We start from the raw sequence: 6133 nt of genomic DNA, 5'->3' as shown, positions 1-6133 counted from the left end.
TATCACGGGTTGTAACAGACCACTGGGTATTTTAAAAATTGTTAGGGCTCTCCTAGCCCAGGCGCCACAGGCAGGTCAGCAGCTCCTTTCAGGGACGCTGCAGCCCCCCGGAGCCCTCCTCGCCCCACGGCCGGGCCCGCACCGACAGCTCCTCGCCGCCTCGCGGGGCTCCGCCCACCGCCGCTCGCTGTCCCGCGTCCCACGCCGCACGGACAGAAACCGGGCGCGCAGCGGCAGGGCCGCGGCCTGCGAAAAAACGTTGTCGTCTCCCCGTCGGGGAATCGAACCCCGGTCTCCCGCGTGACAGGCGGGGATACTCACCACTATACTAACGAGGAGCGAAGAACGCCCTACCCGGCGGGTCCTTTGAGGGTCCCTCAGGATTGACACCCCCCCCCCCCCCCCGGGATCCCCCCGATCCCCCCGGGAGAGCGCGGCCGTGCCCGCTGCCCCCGCCCCGCCCCGCCCCGCCGAGTCCCAGTTAAGATCTATCTCTAACACCAAAAAGTTAGAAAAAAATTTTCTCTTTTTTTGGTGAAGAGTCTGAAACTTTTCTCTCCTCATCGAAACTGCGGCCAATTCTGGAAAACTAGAAAATATACACTGAGAATACAGGGAAAACTCAACAGAAGACACTCTACTTCCAGATTTCACAAGAGTTGAAGACGTTAATGGAAAACACCGAATCATAGAATCATTTAGGGTGGATAAGATCTTTAAGATCATTAAGTCCAACCATAACCCCTAACACTGCCACATCCACCACTAAACCACGGCCCTAAGCACCACACCTGCACGGTACAAAACCACCGGGGTGAGCATCTAGCGTCACTGTCACGGGCTCCAGGCAAGAGGGGACTCCCACCCATCCAGCCCGCTGCATCCAGCTGGAGGAAATCACAACTGAGGCAGCGCCTGCAGAGCCATGGGTGGGAAATGAGCTGTTGTGTCAGGATTAATTTTGGGTTTGTTAGTTGGTACAGAGGAAATGGACACGGAGCTGAAGCACGACCACAGCTAGTGAACTGTCACCAAACAGCTTAAAATTAATGCTGCATTAACTTCCCAGGCTGGAACACGCTGTGGAGTGTTTTGTAACTGTACACGTGTGCTAAGGGAGCCTCCCACACACTGCAATGTTTGCCTAAAGCATCTCTCTTGGTCTGGCAGTGGAGATGTTTGCATTGGCAACTCTGCCCCCTTCTCGGTGCCAGGTCCCAGTTCGAGGGAGAAGAGTGGCTGAAAATGTAGAACTTGAAATCACACACCCTTTATGAGATCCCCAGAGGTCCTGTTCTCACCCCATCAGAGCAAAGAACAGCAGTATTTAGCGTGAAATATGCTTATAACATCTATAAAACATTCCTGGTGGAAGCTGGAACTCATTTTTTATTTTTTAAAAATAGCAGAACTTAATACTTATTTTTCTGAAGGTTTTTTTTAGTCCATACTTCTCCATGACACCAATTTTCCTGCGGTAGCTGAATCAAACCCTAATCCTTAAAGGACATGAGAGCTGCAGGACTAAAGTGTTTTTCTGTCTCATGTAGGTCTCAGTTTGAGCTGACAAACACCCATAAAATGCTAGAGACAGCTGGGGTGTTAACTCACAGATACTAACAGATTAGTTGAGAAAAGCAGCTACGGCCTCCAACTGTCAGCTCTACACCTCATACAAACGATAGCTAAAGAGCCTGGAAAGCTCCTGAACTGATCCCATTTATAAGTTTATAAGCAAAAGGTCTCATGCTGTTGACATTCATCACCTTTCACGGTAGATCAGAAACTGGTGTCAAGCCTCAGGCTAGTGCAGGACCTCTGTCCAGAAGGGCTTGGCTGCGGGTCACCCACACCAACACCTGCGAGAGGATGAGCTTGGAAGGGCAAGTGGGTAATGTAAGGCAGACTGGTTTCCAGAGGATGGTGAATGGTGGCTCTTTTAAAAACTGGCTGGCGTTAAATACCCCAAACTGAAAGATGAATCAATTGCAATTTTAAAATAAATAAATTTAATGGCAGAAAAGAGATCAGGTTATTAGATGTCGAACACTTGCAATTCCCCTGGTACCAACTTACAAAGTACGGAGTCTTAGCGACCATGGGTTTTTTTGTTTGGGTTGTAGCTTTTTCCTGCCTTATCCTTTCCAGTAAGAACAGGTGTGCTCTACTCTTGGGGTGTTTGTGCACACCATTAGACCACAACTAATTACAATAAATAATTACAATTACAATTACAATTGTAATAATTGTATAATTACAATTACAATAAATAATTCATAAATAATTTTTATGAAAAGTAAATCCTTTACTAAAGTTTCTGCTTAAGCAGGGGATAAATGAGTGACAGCAGCATACTCAGTGGAAAGAAGGAAGAGGGGCATCCATGAGCAGGTTTGTGTTGTCCAGCCCCGGCCAAACCAGAAGCCCTAGAGCTGTCTTCAAAGGGGCAGTTCAGCATTCCCCACGCCCTGCGTGAAGCTCTCCAACGGTGACCTGAAAGGCTTTTCTTAAGGCTTCTACCTACTTGTACTTCCTACATGTTCCCTGGGAAAATGTATTGTCTGCTATCATCAGTAACTCTGCAGACAGCAAATCAGGCCAAAGCCTGTGATATAAAAAGTACATGAACAGATTACTTCAGAGACAACTTGATAATTTGCATATCTGGACACATCTGGGTTAGGAAAGACTCACAACCTTTTGTACATTTAATACAGCCCTTTCAAAAAAGTGAGAACACTACAGTACTTACAGATTGGAGGCTGATCTCCAAGCTAATAAGCAGCCATAAACCTGTAGATCTTGGTTAAGATTTTAAGCCAGATTCTTCTAGTGCAGAGTACTCCTTAAGTGAAATTTAACTCCATGGAAATTAAACGCAGAACTGAACATAGCTACTCAACTTCCCCTATTGTCCAGTATATCCACCGGCCTGAGATGCTGAAGCAAAACATCCTTTCTAGTAAGAAAAGTTACAGACAGGTAGGTAATAGGACTTCTAGGGATTGTCCTGGAGAGAGGTGTATCTACCCAAAATGAGAAAATGCAGAATACTCTGGTTCCTGTTGTCCTGAGCTGACTGTTAGGGACACAAAGCTTCTGGCAGGGCCTTGCCAAGGAATTCAAGTGAAGGGATGCGCTATAATAAATTGATCACAACAGAAAAGTGATAAGGGGCTATAAATTCAAAACAGTCAAATACTGCAGATGACATCAGTTCTGAAGTTAACAACTAGCACTGCTTCCAGGTCAATGACACAGAGTACTTTTTTAAAAGCAGCAGAGTTCATTGCTGCAGTCGTTCTGTGGTGACACCTCTGCTACATCTCTAATGCCGCTGGTTGGGTATTAGCTCTTTGCATTTACTGTGCAAAGCACCTCTCCTTGCATTACCTTGCAAGCAACACCGGCTCCCTTGCTGCTTCTAGGCTTGCATTCCTCTGCTGCCACCAGACTCTGATGATGAGCCTCTGGCCGAAACTCAGGGCCATTCACCTCAACACCACTCACCCCGATATACTGGTTTCCTATGACAGAACCACTCCGTTCTGTTTGTGAAGCACTGTGATCCCTGGTAACAAAAGGCACAGAGAAGACTACAGTTCTTGGTACCTTCTTTGCCTCAGGTTCTCACTTCTAAGGTTTGCACTCAAGAGCAGAAGTGGTGGGAGCAAGGCATTCCCCACTGGAGAGGAATACAGTTAAGGAGCCCTGGAGCTGGCTGGACACATGTGATACTGTGGGACCAGACAAGCTGTCTAAGGGCAAGGATGGAGCTGACCACTGGCAGGTCATGGCCACCAAGGAAGGTTCCTGATGATGGAAGAAAGGCAAATGTCACCCCCACCCTCAGGAAGGTGTTATGTGGGGTACTACAGGCTGGTTAGCCTCAACCCAGTGCGCAGGAAGGCTTTGGAGCAAGTCGTACTGGGAGACACATCCAGGCACACAAAGCAGAAGCAGTGATTAAGAACAGCATGGCTTCACCAAGGGTAAGTTGTGCCTGACCAGCCTGATTGCTTGCTGCGATGACTGGTTCTGTAGCTAACAGAGGAGCATCTGATCTTGTTTATCCCAACTTTAACAAGGCCTTTGACATCATCTCTCATAGCTAACTTGGAGCCAAACTGGCGAAATACAGAGTGAATGGGTGGACAGCAGAGTAGAAGGAAAACTGGCTGACCAACCAGGCTTAAAGGGCTATGACAAGTAGTACAGAAACCACTCAATTTGCAAGTAATTTCTCAGGTGCTTACTCTGCCTTAAAATCACACAGGCTGCAGGCCCTTTACCTTTCAGGACTTGCAGAGTCTGGAGTTTAGCTATGAATCTTTACTCTGTATTTCTTCCCCCTTAGGTGAAACACACCGTCATTTTGGATTCCTCTTCCTTCCAGGTTTCATCATGCAAACATCTGCTAGAACACTTCTTCCTCTAGTCATTGCTCAATGTGTAAGCTGGTTTAGGACAAAGAAACAATATATAAATCTCCTTCACAATTACAGGAAGAAAACCAATGCAGAATGCTGCAATAAGCCATGGCCAAAAGCTTCCCAGTCAACACTGCTCAGCCAGAATCTAAGTACACCACAGAGTTCTCATCAACTCAAACATGTTCCTGAGACCTTAAGCACTCTCAGTGCACACATTTCCTTTCTGCATGGCATAACTTTATGCCCTTCCCAAGAAAGGCACCTTCAGGAACTGAAGAGCTTTGTTGTGTCCACGGAATATAAACTTTTATGTACATAAAGTTGATATTGCTTCTTCCATAACAGCTTATGACACTGCTGTAACAGAGCTACCCTCATCATCATCCTTCCTGCACCCAGCTGCCAGGGCCCACGCGTGGGAAAGAGGACATCATGGTCAGCCACCCCAGTACCTCCCTCACGCTGTACACGAGGTGACTGTTATCACTTTTTTGTGCTGTAGCCTGAAATAGCAGATATTGAATATACTTATTGAACACTTGTTGATGGACAGAAATGCCTTTAGAGCAGGGGGGGTTCACTCTGGGACAAAAGGAAAACTTGTTTTTAACCTGTAGTTCTAAAACCAGGGAAGTTACAAGAATTATTATACCACAGGTTTGTATTTCTGGGTCCAATAAAAATTCAAATACAGCTGGCTGAATAATCTTACAGTAAGAGGAAGTCACTTGTTTCATACAAACTATTCTTTTTAATCAGATCCACAGATAAGATAGAACTATATGAAGCTCACAGCTTACCCCATCCCCTGAGCTTGCACACAAGCTGCACCAGGAAGCAGTTAAGGACCCCAGCTAAAATGCAAATCAGCTCCCACAGAAGGCTACTAGTCCACTCAAAGAAAGGATATTTCTGCATTTAAAAAATGGCAAACCAAACAAATGAACACCCCATAAACTTGTAAAGAAACTTTTATGTCTTACAAGCTCATCTCCCCTAGGCAAAACATCACTGTGGAGCAGAGCTCCTCCTTGCCAGACTCAATGGAGATGCAACACAGAATGGAATTTTCAGGGTTTCATTTTTGGCAGTTTAAGGCAAATATTTGTAGTTTGGATGGCTAAAATATTTGTACAGTGAACCCTGAAGAAGAGTCTTCCACACAGCAAGCTTGTCACAAGATACATCACCAGACTTCATTCCTGACACCACCTTGTCTGTTGGGCATCCTGTCAGAGCAACTTCAGGACAATGTACTTTGGCTTTTCCAAAACATAAGCAAACAATAATTTCAACAGAGAAGTAATGCAGTTTGTATATAATGTGCAGTTTATACATCGAGTATTTTATTCAACAATAAAGTATCACTCTGAGTCACGTGCCTGCATGCATCAGCATGTGCTCTCAAGCTAATCTGGATGGCAAAAACTCATGGCAGCTTCATGGCATGTTTTCTACTTCAAAATCTGACATTCTTTAGGACATCAGATGTTTTTAAAAACAGGACCTGAATTTAAGAACTGTGCAGTACAGGCTTTTATTAAAGGAGAGGAAGAAAACAGCATGAAAACCCTACCAGTCATGTCTCTTTAGTATAAAATGTTACACAATGACCAGGATCAAGTAGCACAGCAATTTAAGATACTAAAAGAAAAAGCCACACCCAACCTCCCTCAAAACCCACAAATGCAGACAAACAA

The 6133-nt window shown here is 45.4% G+C and overlaps 1 non-coding gene across 1 annotated transcript; it reads right to left on the bottom strand.

The window, feature by feature from the left end:
- Window positions 1-266: 266 nt before the first annotated feature.
- TRNAD-GUC (transfer RNA aspartic acid (anticodon GUC)) lies at window positions 267-338 on the bottom strand. Its single transcript has one exon. It is a non-coding gene; the product is annotated as a tRNA-Asp (tRNA).
- Window positions 339-6133: the final 5795 nt, after the last annotated feature.

This window comes from Athene noctua, chromosome 12, assembly GCF_965140245.1.
Source record: "Athene noctua chromosome 12, bAthNoc1.hap1.1, whole genome shotgun sequence".
Taxonomy (NCBI): domain Eukaryota; kingdom Metazoa; phylum Chordata; class Aves; order Strigiformes; family Strigidae; genus Athene; species Athene noctua.
The sequence above is the reverse complement of the archived record's forward strand: the minus strand, read 5'-3'. Positions and strand labels throughout refer to the sequence as shown.